The sequence below is a fragment of the Brienomyrus brachyistius genome, chromosome 19, assembly GCF_023856365.1.
Source record: "Brienomyrus brachyistius isolate T26 chromosome 19, BBRACH_0.4, whole genome shotgun sequence".
In the NCBI taxonomy this organism is placed as follows: domain Eukaryota; kingdom Metazoa; phylum Chordata; class Actinopteri; order Osteoglossiformes; family Mormyridae; genus Brienomyrus; species Brienomyrus brachyistius.
The window spans coordinates 10,021,199-10,037,069 of NC_064551.1; the positions used below are offsets into that span (position 1 = coordinate 10,021,199).

General features: G+C 41.8%; 1 long non-coding RNA gene across 2 annotated transcripts; it reads right to left on the minus strand.

Moving 5' to 3' along the window:
- Positions 1 to 1,860: 1,860 nt before the first annotated feature.
- On the minus strand, positions 1,861 to 3,075 carry LOC125714338 (uncharacterized). 2 transcript variants are annotated; one of them, XR_007383644.1, is made up of 7 exons: positions 2,941 to 3,073; positions 2,767 to 2,897; positions 2,586 to 2,647; positions 2,416 to 2,502; positions 2,235 to 2,323; positions 2,097 to 2,172; positions 1,861 to 2,019 (listed from the first exon to the last, which is right to left on the minus strand). It is a non-coding gene; the product is annotated as an uncharacterized LOC125714338 (long non-coding RNA). The 2 variants fall into 2 exon arrangements; XR_007383643.1 differs by having other exon boundaries at positions 2,767 to 3,075.
- Positions 3,076 to 15,871: the final 12,796 nt, after the last annotated feature.

Consider the following 15,871-nt stretch of genomic DNA (forward strand, 5'->3'; position numbering starts at 1 on the left):
CTTGGCATTTTTAATGTTTTATACAATAGTGGATGCAGGGGACGTTTAGGATAAGTTTATTAGTAACTGAAGATGATATAAAGTTGTCCAATGAAGAATGAAGCATTTATCTTTGGATGATGCAGACAGGCTAGTATGTACTTCCAGACAAAAATATTGCAACACATATCTACCTGCACAAGAATATCCTTAGGGTGTTCTCGGCTGGAACAGAGCATAGTCATAATCATAATTCTTACAAGGACCAAAATGTCTGACTATATTCATCCTTCATACACGGGTAAATTTGGAGGGTAATATTAAATGCTACTTATCATCTTTAAAATGAGAAGTGAACCTGCTGCACACCATTAAACCTTAAGGTCTTTCTTTTCCATGTACTTTTTCCCATTCACTTAGTTCAAAAGATGCTGGTCATGTTTTAGCATCAAAAAATTTATAGTAGGCAGTAGAATCCATGTTTCATGGAATAAGTGATAGACAAGTGATATTTTGTGTATACAGGGGTGAAACCACAGGGGCACCAGCCCCAACTGAAAGCTGATTGGCCCCCTAAGTGCCCCATTATGTTTGTTTTATCATTTGTTGTGTACAATGCCCTTGAGTGTCTTGAAAGGCGCTTTTAAATAAAATGTATTATTATCCATTGTCAGTCACCAATTCAAAACATACCATTTACTAATGATAAGGTTGGTCCTGCTGTATGAATTATTGCCCCTCGCATGCCTACCACCTTGAATTACCCCTGTGTATAATATACAGATATACAAAACATATACAGTAGGCATAGACTGCCCATCTCATTATAGATTGGACAAAAACTGACACTAGCCTATTGCCACATATTAGAAATACGTCAGCAGCTGATAGCAATTGGGATCTGTGCACCCAATTCATATTCAGGAACTTCACTGCCATCTGCTTGCATATAGGGAGCACATCTGATAGATAAAAACTGTAGTTGTCCAGCATTTCATATTATGTTGGGGGGCCGGTGTGTATGCGGGTTTTCACTGCATAGTTTACTAATTAGAGGACTGATTGACTGAAGAGTCCTCACATCTGGGTTTTAAGAGTTGACTTAAAGGTCACCCCTAAAACCTGCACACACACCGGCCCTTTGCAGGTATTGCCCACTCCTGTTGTAGGGACATTATGAGGTTAATGGTAAGGTAAAGATTGGCATTTTAAAAATACTTGGGATTGCTAGTGTTTTGTAATATTATCTTACAAAAAATATGCTGTGTGCAGAGCTGGGTGCCCCTGTAAGTGCTAGTTTTGGTTGCCACTGATCTCCAGAATAGCAAAGTACCATCTGGCAATGCCTCAGGAATCCATAGCAACCTGAAATTCATAAAGGTATTGTGGTTCATAATAATACATAATGCAGTATTACTTTGTATAGCACAACATACCTGATGCTAAACCAGTCCATCACTGAAAGGAGGCTGGGGCCTTTGCATCAAATCCTCAAAATAGGGGAGGAATTGAGGGTGGGAAATCTTGAATAAAGCTACTCCCTTTTGTTGCCTCAGACAAGTGTCATTACCTAGTTAGTACCAGATCCACAGCTCTATACACCAACTTACTCTGAAGACGTCTTTCCTTCAGCACTAAAGGATGCCATTAGGACTGACCCTACCAAGGCCTTTCAACCTTCCATCTGATGTAATGTGCAGCTCTCCCACGGGACCACCATAGGAAATGTTTCTGGGGAATTTCTAGACAGACCAAAAATGTATGTGGGGGCTGAGAATTAAGCAGGCAGTACCATTTCAGTTACACTGTCTTTATTCAGTCACAAGACAGTGACTTTGGTTTCCAGTGCAGTCTAATGGCAGCTATGACATGGGGGGGGAGCATAATGCAGAATTCCAGGCATGTTAGGTGGCTCCTTCCATCCTGGTGCTGTGCATGAAGATAATGGATACTTTGCTTCAGGGCCAGCTGTAAGCTTACAATTAGCTATTGAGGCTTCTGTTAGCTAGAGATTGAGCCCAGAACCTTTCCCTTGAGGATCTGAAAAGGCAAGAGTTGTGTCTTAGACACAGCAGCACAAGCCATCTAGAGCATCTTCTGGGCCAAGTCAAGCATACCTGCGTACTGTACATCTCAAAGCCCTCAGCTGGTGTCACAGCATCCATACCTGGTCACTTATCTACAGCCATCCACCTACAGTGTGGAATAATTTAGCAGTGCAACTCATCCAACATCACAATGCTAGAGCCACAGACCTGTTAGCAGCTGGACAGAATGATGAAGCCTTGTGTTGGAAATCCACAGGCACAGAAGCCAGCTGCTTTCACTTGGCATGAATGTAGATCTAGAGTACATCACAAAGCTTGTCAGATGCCATCATACATACCCAGATGCATTTTGTTATTTTATCAATATAAATCCAGCATAAACACTTACCTCCCTGAACTTTTCATCTTGAGACAACCTGAAGCCCTCAAGCTGAAGCTTATCCTGCTTTCTCAGTAGACACTGGGATCCTTTCACCTTGGTATCAGTCAGGCACCTGAAGGTCAGACATGGGCAAGCAGCACTGCCAAAATTGCCACTCAGGCATACATATTACTTACCCAGAGATCGCCACAAAAAAGGCATAGCTAGAGAATTCATAGGGACTAGAGTGGCCACACAGCTGTCCAAAGATAAAAGGGCTAACTGTTAGCCTGGGTAACCGGCATCACTGGTCTGCCTGATGCGTAGCCTGCACCGGGGGAACTGGAATCACTGGCCTGAATGATAAGTAGCCTGTACCTGGGGAACTGGAATCACTGGTCTGCTGGTAAGTAACCTGCACCTGGGGAGCCCGAGTCACTGGTCTGCCTGATAAGTAACCTGCACCTGGGGAGCCCGAGTCACTGGTCTGTCTGATAAGTAGCCTGCACCTGGGGAACTGGAATCACTGGTCTGCTGGTAAGTAGCCTGCACCTGGGGAGCCCGAGTCACTGGTCTGCCTGACGAGTAGCCTGCACCTGGGGAGTCTTTGCAGGAAAGAGACTTCAGCTGAGCTTTGTCTTATAGTAGGAGAAGCAGCACTAAACTCCACTCATGCACTACCATTGTCCTGACACTGGTAACAAAGCACACTATATTTGCTGGTGTACTTGGAGTCTAATTTATAGTATACTGAAATCATTGGCAACCCTCAGTCCTGATCTGATTTGTCAGTATGGAATCTTGCCATGCAACATTAATCAAACACTGCTTGGGCCCTAATTATTAAACTCAGTTTGGTTCTGTTCTGCTGTTATTGTCACAGAGCACATATACAGCAAGATCATACACCATACACCATAGTGGTGATTTTTATTTGAAATCATTCTGACACATGATTGCACATAGCTAATGTAAATGGGTGGGACATACTGTATACAGACAGTCCTCAGGTTACAAATGTGATCCATTCCCTATGTCTGTCCCTCTATCTCTAGATCAGTTTTCTATAACTCTTATTCTATTTTGGCTCGTAGAGAGCCTGGAGCCTATCCATCCAGGGAACATCTCAGGATGGGGCACCAGCCCATCGCCAGGACCTCACACAGGCACACCTCTGAACAATTTGGCATCTCAAATTAACCTCAACATATTTTTCATTGGGGGGGACTGGAATACTGGGAGGAAACGCCACAACGATACAGGAGAACATGCAAATTTCGCACACATGGAGCAAAGGCAGAGTCTCGAACCCTGGTCCAAGTGGTGAGAAGCAACAGTGCCAACCACAGCACCACCCTCCCTCCAAGTCTGTTTTTAGGTCAAATTTGCAAGATAGAACCATAAGAACACAGAACAAAATAATACTGCAGTACAAAACAATGATAATGATACAGTAATAATAAAAGTAACTACATATCGTACTGCACCTCAAACTGACGAATGGCTGAAGCCGCCTAATGTTTACATGAGCGTTGCAAAGTAGTGCGTGCATTCGTTATTACTAACCATTGTTTTTTAATTCGATTGGTTTTATAGCAGTCTGTTCGTAAGTACAAATTCTCTGTTAGCTCTTTCTTAATCCGGAGACTGCCTGTACTGCTTCTTTGATATTTCACTTGTGTGTAACATGATTTTGTGTTGTCTCTTTTGATTACATTTCACAGAGAATATCGAAATACATCTGCACTCTTATAGCAATGAGCTGCCGGCACACAGTAGTGTTTGGGCCAGTTCATCTCTTATTATGTACAGACAAGGCCAGGCATATTCCAGAGTAACACAGAGAACTTTTGCAAGGGTTGTAAGGGGAGAAGAGAGCAGAGAGAAGACTAAGTATGTGATACATTTAAATTATGTCCCCATACTCAATTCAACTGTAATGTTAGAATTAATGAATTAGGTTTTTTTTTTTTGTGGTAATCGTATTTTATATCTCATGTATAATCGGTGTATAACTGAGTAGCCAATGGGGGCACGAGGCGGGTGCCTCTGAGATCATGTCGAGGAGACTGCAGCTGACTTCAGATTCTCTCTGGACGTGAAAGATGCACGCTTTGTTGTGCTTGTGGTTGTGCATAATTATTAGTTGCCTGTATTTCTCAGGTCAGTATCTTCTTGTTACTCTCAGTATATTCTTATTTCTCTCTCGTGTGCTCGCCATTACGGCTTTAGCTTCCATAGCTGCGTGTGGCACATTCCTTGTGGTACTTTAAAACTCCCTAGTTGCGGGGGATGCTATGCCACGGCACTCTTGTACACTGTCCATAGTATTGTTTTGTGTGTTGGATTTCCTAAGGTTAGTTACACGGGTTCAAAGTAATATATTGGGATCTAACATGTTGTGAGAAATGTAAAGAGAATGAAAACTCTGTGGATTTATGGAATGCCTTCCAAATCTGTAGATGTGATGTGACTTTGGCATATTGCATAGCAAACCCTGTGTAAATATGGCTGGACATTACAACAAGTAAAGAACTCAATTATTGGTAAAAGAAAACAATATTGTGTGTCAACGCTTAAGCACTACTTGAGGATAATGCAACTTTTGACGATGTAAATTGTGAAACAGCTTAAAATGAATTTATTCGAAGATAAATTAGAAGATTTATTAGAAGATTTCACGGACTTTATTTTCGTTATGTACATTGGGGCCAAGAATTGCCTCTGGACATGAAAGATGTAAACTGTGCTCCTGTGTTTAATCACTACTTGCCTGTATTTGCCAGGGTGCACCATATTGGCACGACGTGGTGATCTCCATGGGACGTGTAAGGAGTCACAGCTGATTGGATAATATTTTGTGTTAATTGAATTAAGTGTTAAATGAAGCCTACACCTTAAGTATGGTTTCTCATCATTGCTGCCTCCAAACAACCAGGACTTACCAGTAGGATATAAGAAACACAATAAAATGCAGCAGTAGTAATCAGCGACAGGATCTAAAAAGGGGTTTAAGTTGGAGTGAACATTGCCTAAGGAAAAAACATATTGTTGGTGACAGGAAGAGGTCCTCAGTTCTTTGTGATGTCCTGTTTGTGACTCGCCGGCATCCTCAACATACAAAGACAGTAATTAATGATTTAACAGGACCCAAATCAGAGTAAGAACCTTGACTTTTGAGATGGATGTATATCCCATGGTTGCAAAAGCATTCCACTGTCATGTGCAAAATGACTGACTGATAACCTAAAGGTACTCAACGTGCACACGTGAGAGGTGTCATTCATCTTAGAAATATGTGTTGTACCATCAGTCCCCTTCTGGGGTGGGCAAAAAACCTTGCTCTCCCCCAGCGATATTTGAATAGATTATCATATTCTAATGTGCTTCATGACATTTCATAATTCTCCCCAGGAAGTGGCAGCAGAAATCTTCAAACACTTTGGCCCATGAGACAAGAATTTTTTTTTTTTTTTTTTTGGTGGGGGAGGGGGGGGGTTTGTCTACAACTGCAAGCATATTGTACATCATCATTCTTCAGTGTGGGGTGGGGGGGATCTATGCTGGAACTGATTTGTCCTCAGGGGCTCAACAATGATGGCAAAGGAATAACGATCAATACAAAAGAACATAATTTTGCTCACATCTCACAATCTGGATCAATTCTATCAATATCAGCTCTCTAACATGAATTCTAATCCAGTTATCTTTCAGAAAGTCACCCTGTAGGAAGAGCTTATATAGAACATATCTGAGTCTTAAAAGAAATTCATCAGAACAACATTTTTAAAAGGATGCCTGTATTTCAATGTTATTATTTACGTAATTAAATATTCAGAAATTTTCATGGTAAGTGCTTCACAATGACTTGCGAATTCTGGGAAACCATTATTCATAATGTTACAAACAATAAAAAAACAGAACTGGGAAACACAAGATATAAGAATAATACTGGATTAGAGCAACATGTCTCAACGCTAAACATCATGTTCTAAGATAAATCTAATATCCATTGTAGCAGTGAAGAATCAAAGGTCATCCAAAAAGGAGAAATTACACAGAAGTATGGGCTAAAATCAGCTGTGTTCAAGACCCGTACAAAAGATCTGTTGGCTTTGTCATAGCTATGATGCAACTACAGTACATAGCTGGGGCGTAAACTAGGTCTTGAACTGTGTGCAGAGTTATATCTTTTTCCCAGTGACCTTTTTGCACATATTATAGAAACAGAAGGAGCTCATCAAGGAGGCTTCACTACACAGTAATTAAATCTAAACAATACTCCACAAATTGCTCTTCAAGGACACCCATTTGTACACAGTGAAGCAATCCCATAATAAATGCAATGGCACAGCAAGGACAAACCCATTACATTGCCACTGGGGAAAGGATAAATCCTATTTGTTTAAGCTCAGAGACCCTTTGAACTTTACAGACCATTGATTAACAATTTTTTTTCACTTTTTGTTTACTGGAAGATGAACTGGCCAGTCTTATGAGAAAAATCTGATGGGTGACCTTCTACTGTCATCATCATGGAGAATGAACCACTGCATGAACTTTTAAATGGAAGTTAAATGGAATTTCTTGATTATTTTCTAGTTCTATGTGTCATATACACTGATCCTTATAGAAAGGCCAGAGCACAGCACAGGGTTTCCAATAGATTTAAAAGCCAGTCTGGCTGATTAATATTCCCCCCACATTAACACTTTGCATCGACAGCACATTACGAGGTCCTCCATAAACGGATGCCATGCCAGGAGATGAAGTTGTAGGCTACTGGAAACATTAGACTTGCCTTCTGCTGCATTGCAGGTTTTGCTCCGTGATGTGCTGACTCGTGTAACATCATCAGTGACGCCACAGAGAGTGCAGTCGTGAGGGTCATCATAATTTCTCCTCCTGGAAAACCCAGATGCTTAGCTCAACCAATAGGTTGTAATTTGCCAGTACTGTGATTTAGTATCTGCTGATCCTGTGCTTCTTCCACAACTTGGTCACCCTGATGGTATTCTCATGACTGGAACAGAGCAGCTCAGGAAGCCAATCTCTATTTGTGAAGTTTGAAAAGGGAAGTTGGAAGCATAGAATTGTCCAAAATATATTTATATTCGAATCATGCTTTTCTGTCAGGCAGTCTGATGGACGAGTCTGGGTTTGGCGGATGCCAGGAGAACGTTACCTACCTGACTGCATTGGGCCAACTGTAAAGTGTAGTGGAGGAGGGATAATGGTATGGGATTGTTTTTCTGGGGCTTGGCCCCTTAGTTCCAGTGAAGGGAAATCTTAATGCTTCAGGTAACCAAGACATTTTGTACAATTATGTGGTTTCAACTTTGTGGGAACAGTTTTGGGAAGGTCAGTTCCTGTTCCAGCATGACTGTGCCCCAGTGCACAAAGTAAGGTCCATAAAGACATGGTTGGTTGAATTTGGTGTGGAAGAACATGACTGGCCCAAACACAGCCTTGACCTCAACTCTATGAAACACCGTTGGTATGAACTAGAATGAAAATTGCGAGCCAGACCTTCATGTTCAACATCAGTACCTGACCTCACAAATGCTCTTCTGGATAAATGGGTAAAAATTCCCACAGACACACTCTGAAATACTCCCAGAAGAGTGGCGGCTGTTATAGCTGCAAAGGGGACCAACTCAATATTGATGCCAATGGACTTAGAATTTGATGTCATAATAGTTCATGTGGGTGTAATGACCAGGTATTTTTGTCCATATAGAGTGAATGCTATTGTTAATGCTATTCACAATGTGAATAGCATTGTTTGGGGGGGGGGGGTCAGTTTCTGTAATATGTTGTGTGACCATATTAACCATGTAATGTCCCCATGGAACCCTGAAAAAGCTCCCGTATGCCCGCCCAATCCAGTATGCCTGCCCAATCCAGTATGCCCGCCCAATCCAGTATACCCGCCCAATCTGTGGGGACTGTAATTCTGTTCATGGTACCAACCAAACACACTACCAGTTTGTCAGCATTCTGACATTTATAAATGGTGTTGAAAATACGGTAAACCAACCAATGACTGGGTGCTCGCTCTATGGCACAACGCTAAATGAAGTCATCAGCAGCCATTGTCAAAGTGTATTCTCTCATAAGCACAAAATGACTTTAAAAGCTCTAAACATCTTTCCAAGTTTGTAGGTTGAGATCCTAGGTTGAGATCCTAGCTTTAATCTGAGTGTGTGGATTTTGCATATTCTCCCAGGAAAACTGTACTATGTGTGTTATGAGACGGGCTAGCATCCTGTCTAGGATGTTCCCTTGTCTGTAGCCCTTACAGCCTGGGGTAAGCTGCAGGCCTCCCGTGACCCTATACCAGATAAATGGTTTTGTCACATCACAGGCAAGGACGGAGGCGATAGCAGGCATGGGGAAAACCAAAAGGGGCTTTATTAAATTAAATTACAGACAGGCAAAATGAACTGGACCACAAGGGGTCCAAAAAAAAGTGGGGAAGATCAGGCATGGACACAGTGCTAACTGGAGAGACCATACAGACAGCAACATCAATGTCTGGACTGGGGAGCTCAACACAGGTAGGCACTATGTACATCACTGACGAGGGAGCAGACGAGAGGCACCTGGGGTGATCCACACGAGGGCTGTAACAAGAGGCAAGATTAAACAAGTAACAGGTGTGGCTCATTAGAGTCACACAATGGAGAGAACAAGGGGGAAGGGATGCAGAATGTGACAGGTTAGCTGGACGTCACCAAAGCCCTGTTTATCCATCCATCCATTTTCCAAACCGCTTATCCTACTGGGTCGCGGGGGGTCCGGAGCCTATCCCGGAAGCAATGGGCACGAGGCAGGGAACAACCCAGGATGGGGGGCCAGCCCATCGCAGGGCACACTCATACACCATTCACACTCACATGCATTCCTACAGACAATTTAGCAAGTCCAATTAGCCTCAGCATGTTTTTGGACTGTGGGGGGAAACCGGAGTACCCGGAGGAGACCCCACGACGACATGGGGAGAACATGCAAACTCCACGCATATGTGACCCAGGCGGAGACTTGAACCCAGGTTCCAGAGGTGTGAGGCAACAGGGCTAACCACTGCACCAGCATGCCGCCCCAGCCCTGTTTATATTAGACCTAAACATTAATCCAGCACAATGGCCTGTGCTTCAGAGTACCACCTTCTCTTTAATACCCCAACCCTGGAAACGCCCAAAGAGAGAATGTTCACAAAATCGTTGCAAGACTCATTACTTCATTTATTCTTTTACCTGAATACTAGAAGACTGAAGAAACATTATAACACTATTTTCCTTTATTTCAGTTCTGTCAGCCCTTTACTTTCATTTTCACATTGTTCTGCATGATCAGTAAGCAGATAAAGCTCTACTGAGCAGAGTAACTGCAGAATTTTAACACGCCGTTAACGAGTACAGGCAACACAATGACAAAGGAGAATGAACATATATCATGAAATGAGCAATTATAGGGGCTTTGTTTACGTACTATTTTAAATAATAAAAATAAAAGTCTGATCCTCTGTTTATTGGTGTATTCATACACCAGTCATTGTGGTTGACTCCACAAATAAAAGCATGTGTGCACGGCATTCTGTGGGCTGCCTGTTGGAACAAACAGCATCTCATTAGTGTCGAAACTCATTAGTGTCAAAAGTGTGTTCCTAATACAGCTGGTGAATACAAAAGTGATTGCTGAATGCAGTTAAACATGCCAGGTGAGAGTCAGCTATGATAGTGAGGTAATCTAGCTAAACTTTGAGATTGAGAGTTCCACTCAAATCTTTTTCTTCTGGCTCAATGGGAAGAAATATTTCCCTCTAACTTTAAGTACATTATGGTTTAAAAGGCAGCATATATCTCTGCTAATGCTCTCCTCTGGAGGGTTGTGGAAGCCATTATCTCTGTGCTCTCATTTTTTTGTGTTTGTGTGTATACTTGAGCAGCTTAGATTTCCAGAGGCTTTCTGTGATGGTGTTCTGCTCCATGAGAAAATCACTGTGATCCACATCAACTGTCTGGAAACAGGGTGCTCCTTGGAGGTGCTGTTTCAGTTATAGGGTAATGTGAAGGATTTAGTGTCAAGTTTACTCAGAGCATACTGTTTATATGAGGTAAGGACATATTTGAAATCCAAGCCAAGAGTAACTTCAAAAGCCAAGGAACTAGGAACATGCAAGAGGTGGAGCTTGGAAATCCTATAGAAACAGGACTGAAGTCAGCATTATATACACTGAAGGACAAGGCACACATCGCATATTACAGAAAACAGTGTTACATTTGACTGTTGACACTTTGTCAACGTTAACCTTAGTACCAGCTACCCAACTGGCTTATTGGGCAGGAGAGGGAAATGAAAGCCAACATTTGTCCTGTATAAATTGTTTACAGTACTAGACCTCTAAAACTCAACCAGTAAGAGATGGCAAATAAAGTAAAGACCTAATAGAGCAACAGATTGACATGACGCGTTTACTTTAAACAGCATTTCTTTGCTTGTAAATGATACAAACTTGCCACATCTTAAAAACTGGGGAGGTATCCTCTTATGGTTCTCACACTAGCTCAGCATAGTTACTGAGCTTTTCATATGACTCACTATTGGTAGGAGAGTCTGGACAAAGACATCTTGCTGTTTTCATAGTAAGTAATTCCAAGAATCTGGGTCTGAAACATCAATAGTTTGACTCTCACAACTGAGCTTTTAATGCTCAGTATCCATATGAGCTTTTAATGCTCAGTATCCATATGAGCTTTTAATGCTCAGTATCCACTCTCCCTGTCATACAATGACTATTAGTTAGGAAAAAGACCATGAAATTTGGGGCATTTCTTAAAAAAAAAAAAAACAAGTAACCTAATAGACTTGTCTGCTTTAAAAATGAAAGGCCTTACAGTCTCTTAACCTTCGAGCAAACGTTTTTTTCCAAAAGTGATAAATATTAATTAAACACTGTCCCTAAAGTGTACAATACCACATAGGGAAGAGGGCAACATTTTATATCCATAATGTCAGGTTTTTTAGACCGTATCAATCAGGAACAGATCTTGGCAAGGGCACAATGGCTAATTGTCCAGGGCAGCATTTTCTAAGGGGACACTGACATTTTTTTACCCATTTCACTGTTTTCACTGCAGTTACACTGTCATGCATGTATCGGACACAAAGTGAAATTGGCCGGTAACAATGGACCCTGATCCATTTGGCAGACGCTTCTACAGAAGCAGTTAAAAGAACCAATATTCAACAAACGACAGATGATACATCACCCGAGTAAAACAAATTACAGAAAGTTTCCACGCATAATGTCCATTCCAAAAGTCTACTTATGGATTTTATAGCTGTTTTCAGGATAGTTGCAGCAATTTAATAACACAGAAATACAATTATTTACTAAAAATTCCAATTCTACTTTAAAAGTCTTCTGTTTATGCAGAATGATATATAATAAATCAAGTCACCTAAAAACATTTTTAGATATACACAGTATAGTATAGTATAGTATAGTATAGTATAGTAACTAAAATCACTATATATTTTATTCATTATTCACTTACAAAAACCTGGTACCAAAGTTCGGATGCTCTTCTTTGACCTTTCCCGGTTTCACACACCACCCTGCCTCTCTGGTATGACAGCAAACTCAAGGTGATACAGGTGGATGTTCCCAGAATTTCTTGGATGGGGACTACCCTACAGACAGGCAGCTCCAAGACGTTCTATGGGAGTCAATGGGCGAGCAACACCGGGGAACCCCGCAGAACCGTGTAGCTGCTCCTCTTATTCACCCTCAGCACGATGGACTCATCAACTCATCAAGTTCAACTCGAGCTCAAGCCAGATGCAAAAGTTCTCTGATGGTCGCTCCAATGTAGGCAGCATTGCCAAAAGAGATTGGGCAGAGTACAGGAACTAAGCAAGACAGGGAAGCCAGTCCCTCAGAATGGTCACCATCCATGGAGAGAGCTTATAATTGGTGAACTTACAAATGTATATGGAGATTCATTTAAACAGCAAATTGACTTGCATGGGCAATTGAACTGCACTGTTGTGGCCAGTATGCTCTTGGTTGCTGTGGTCCACTGGGGGAGCAACACCAGCTAGGGGGAAGACAAATCCCTGAACAAACTCTAGATTAGTGATTCTCATACTGGTACTTGGGGACCCCCAGATAGTTAACATTGATTGTCTGGCTGGGAGCTGGGAGAGAGCAAAAACGTCTGGGGTTCTCCATGGACCAGGTTAAAACACACTGCTCTAAAAAGCACTACTGGGGATCTTCTCTGCCTGCTACCATCAGACTGAGCCATGCTTATCCACCACCCCCTCTTCCCACAGTGATTAATGTGTACAAATTTCACATGAAAAGCAATTTTCATTTCAGAATTAATTTTCATTTTAGCAGAAAATGGGCTCGAGTATCATAAACGGATAAACACATTATCATCTCATTCCTAAAAGTGTAGAAAACAGAAGCAACCAGAGTTTGTGACAATGTGTAACTTTTAGGAGACAATTTTTTCCAAATGGACTTATATTAATAAAGCAGGATCTGACAGTCCTTGGAGCAGATGGGGGTTGGGGGCTTCGTTCAAGGGTCCAACTGGGAAACCCCTGTGGGGAGCCGGGGATCTGAACAGATTCCCATCGCAAGTACAGCACTCACACTGTTGGGCACCACCTCCAACAGCCCACAGATAATAGCCTTGGTCACAGAGGAGACTCTCTGCCTTCTGAGATCCGATTCAGTTTCTGTGCAGTTTAAACACTCTCTTCTGCTGTAAATATCCTTATAAAAAGCATGAAGGAAAAAACAGATATGGAGTAAGAGGCCGGATTGCAGTACACACTCTCAATTATTGTAATGAATCTTTAATAAAGAGTTAGACTCTCTCTGTTTTTCACTCTAATTTGGCGAGCACATCTCAGTGATGAATCACTGCAGTGGTCCAACCCTACCATTACTTTCCACACGTGCACTTTTACTGACCTCTTGGTGTAAGTGCTGAGCTATAGTCAGAAAGTAATCTATCAGACAATTAAGTGCATAACAATCGTGTGCCTATTTCTCTGCTCTCTGATTTTCTTTGTGCTTTTACTGTATATGTGTTTTATTTGACTCTAATAATATTTAATTCTTAGTCTAGCCCAAGTTTATTTTATTAGATGATTGCAAACTGCCATAGTTGCTTTTAATAATGTCTGAAATAATGTCTAACCTGTCGGTAGCGCACACACTGTTCAACACGTAAGCAGAGAGGATACAAAGCATGCGTGATCCAGGAGATGGAATCACATGACAGACCATCTATTTTTCCTTCATTGAATTAATTAAAAATGCCTGATCTTTATGTCTTTTGTACTCTATTTTTTTTATTGATTTTTGTGATCTGTGATGAAAAAAAAATTGATTTATCCATGACAGAAAATTCATCACACAGGCATGTAAAATACACATCAGAATATATCGAATGTTATCCTTTCAATAACTAAAATCAAACCTCTGTTTTAGTTATAATCTGAAATAATCCTGCTATTTTGAATCTGGGAGATCATTCTAACTGGGCAGGATAAGAAGACACTGTTTATTATATGCTCTCCCTGAGACACATACAGATGAGAGCGAGTGTCACGGTGCACGCAGGCACGGAGCGGGGAGGCAGGCACAGGAGTCAAGGAGCCGGGTGAACACGGGGTTTATTAAGGGAGACCACATTCAGGAACATGGAACGACGCCAGTGACAGGACTGGGGACACAGACTCTGACGAGGATTTAAATACACAACAACAATCAACAGGACTTGAAACAGCTGGTAACACAGGGATTGCACACGAGGCAGATGAAGGGGTGTGGCACACAAGAGGATCGGCACGATCGGGGCATGACAGCGAGCTTGGAAGTCGCTGCACAAGGCCAGCCAGATTGCTGACCCGGGGATTCGAACCAACAACCATATGATGCCCACTACGGAGTCCAAACCTGCTGAACCACACACTAGCTCAACCACCTTAATACAAATTCTGAGCCAAACCTAGCTTTGTATTCCCTGTTTTCCTTTAGACTTTGATTAAAGGTATAACATAGTTACAAACCATTTCATTTTATTCCTACCTGTTTATGTTTGTGTTTATTATTGACTGTTCATAAACTAGGAATTCAACTGAGCTTATATATTATGGAAAGTTTTACGATGAAACCAAATGTAATTAGTACTGTTGCCTAGAAAGATAAAAATCAGGGTATGTTTTCGACAACCAAGTACACAACGGCCTTATATGAACATTGAGATAACTGCAGGAGTGACTGCTTTTGAGAATATAGAAGAACTGGGTAGTAACAGTTCATTTCCACCATTTCAAGGCTGAAATTAAACATTGATCATTTAACAATAAGTTTAGTTTAACTAAATTCTAGCTCCAGATACTCTTTACACCTCCCACAAAAAAATGCAGCTCCCATGTAGAAACACACATGGACATGCATACAGGGTATTCTGTGCTGTCATGTGACATTTCTGTATTCTTTGTTTTTTTAGATTTAAGGGTTTCAGGCTGACAAAATACAGAAGCATCTCTTCTGGAATCTTCCAAAACAATTCATAAGCAGACAGATTTGTACTGGTGGAAGGAGGAGCTGCAGGCTGTTCACTTAAACATGCATAAATTACAGTTAAGCAAACAAGTCCTATTGTATGAACAGACATACTTCATTCATCCCCATGGGGAACCTGTCTTTGTGATTATGTGGTCAGGCTCTCGATGAGACACATACACAGGTGAGAGCAATCCTGGGGCTCAGCCAGCATGCAGCACCCCAAATGCAACCAGAGGATAAGGGTCTTGTGCGGGGACATCATTCTGCCTCCCTTGGGGTTCAAATGACCAACCTTCCACTCACAGGCATTGCTGACAGGCTCTGGGTAACCAAAGAGGTGGGTGCAGACATCAAGATCACACATGCAACAATACAATGACGGGACTGGGGAGCTCAGGACGAGGGGACACTATATACACCACAGACGAGGAGCAGACGAGAGGCACCTGGGATTATCCACACGAGGGCTGAAACGAGAGGCGGGGTTAAATGAGGAACAGGTGTGGCTCCACAACATGGAGAACACGGCGGAAAACGGCATGCGGGGCGTGACAAATTTAAGGTACAGAAATGGACTCTGAGGAAGATCCCCAAAGGTACATACAACATTAATGTACCCCAATGGCACAAAAATGTCCATTTCTGTATCTTAAAAGGTATAGCTACCTACCGCTAAGTGTATAATTCGCAGACCCTTGGTAATCTTTTTTTCTGATAGTGCATGAGTACTATATCCCATAGACAGGTATTCCAACACACCCAGCTGAATACAAGAGTAGATAAATGCGGAAAGCAAAATGCTTGACATTACTTGACATTCTGGATCATAATACAAAAGTAAACAAGAAACAAAACATCTACTGGCTCATTTTGCTGATGTAT